Genomic DNA, 1,393 nt, shown 5'->3' with positions numbered 1-1,393 from the left:
GGGACCCAGTGTTTGCTAAGGTCTTTCTCTTTCAGTTCAGCTCAAGGCTTTGATTCATGAGTGACTGAAAATAAACACATGCTTAAACTGCTTTGAGGAATTTTGATTTACACACATTATTGCAGAACTGAGATTTTTTTGACAATTATTGGACACATAAATGAGAGAGATATGTTCTCAATTTCTCCATCTGAGCATGCCAACACTCAACCAGGAGCCCATCCCTGTGAATCAGCACAAGGGGGCTAAAAGTTGCATAACCAAGGGTCAAAAATTCTAGAGTATTTGCCATCAAAGTATTGTCCCTTGAAGAGAGACTTAAAATTAGGGAAAAGGCACAATCAGTCCAGTAGAAGAAAACAAAACAGAGCATCAGAAGGAGGACACTCTGGGCAGCTCTCAGCTCAGGAGGAGTTCTGTAGAGAAGCTTGGAGTTCTGCAGGTAGCGGACATGCTCGTGGTGCTTGTGGAGAAGAAATACCATGTAGCCACTGGCCCCTCCCATGGCACCCTGAAACACTGCATCTCTCAGGACCATGAGAGGGAGAAAAATCCCTTTTATTTCCCAACTTTCTAGCATAAAATAGCAATAGTTGTCACTATTCATAAGCTGTGATATATTCAGACCTGTACTTGTGATAGAATGGATTAGGTTCATACTTATTAAACCATTGATTATCCAAAAAAATGAGAAGAACGGAAGGATGTGCCATGCAGACTTTGGTCTGAGCCTCCTCCACCCAGATGCTCTGGGACTGATGATGATGGCCTGGACCACAGTGAGGAGACTGCTGGTGCAGATGGAGAGACCCCTGGCCATCCTCTCCAGGTAAACAATGATCTTACAGCCCATATCATCTAGGAAGTTTCTCAAACCAAAGGCTGCTATTGTCTTTGGCAATCCTTTTGTAAGAATGATTATGATGTTTGTATAAGCCAAGTGAATGAGAATGAGGTGTATGGGTTTCTTCTCAGGACTTCCCCACCAACTGAACATATAATTCACAGAAACAGAAACATTTCCCAGAGTGCCAACCACAGTCATACAGAGAAAAAGTATTTTATTAATATACTTCAAAGCCATTTCTTCCTTCTTTTAAGTAGAAAAATTCATATCTCAGTAATTCTAGACATGGATCCGAACAGCACATTTTGTGTAACAGCAGTTTCTGAAGTTCATGAAGCAGCCATGGACACAGGTAATGTTGCAGACTAGGTCTCTGAAATTTCTCCTTTTTCCTATGGCCTCTGTGATATTTTGTGTCCTATGACAGGTGATATTGGTAAGTGGTATTCAAAGCTAAAATTTAAAGGAGATTATTTTTGAGCTTTCTTTTCCTTTATTCTTTGTTTATATTCCAAATGCTTTCCCCTTTCCTGGTTCATTTTTAAG

At 40.6% G+C, this 1,393-nt stretch overlaps 1 pseudogene; it reads right to left on the bottom strand.

Annotated features, from left to right (window-relative positions):
- Window positions 1-245: 245 nt before the first annotated feature.
- LOC127664469 (putative vomeronasal receptor-like protein 4) lies at window positions 246-1,105 on the bottom strand (annotated as a pseudogene).
- Window positions 1,106-1,393: the final 288 nt, after the last annotated feature.

Source organism: Apodemus sylvaticus, chromosome 14, assembly GCF_947179515.1.
Source record: "Apodemus sylvaticus chromosome 14, mApoSyl1.1, whole genome shotgun sequence".
NCBI classification, from domain to species: Eukaryota; Metazoa; Chordata; class Mammalia; order Rodentia; family Muridae; genus Apodemus; species Apodemus sylvaticus.
The sequence above is the reverse complement of the archived record's forward strand: the minus strand, read 5'-3'. Positions and strand labels throughout refer to the sequence as shown.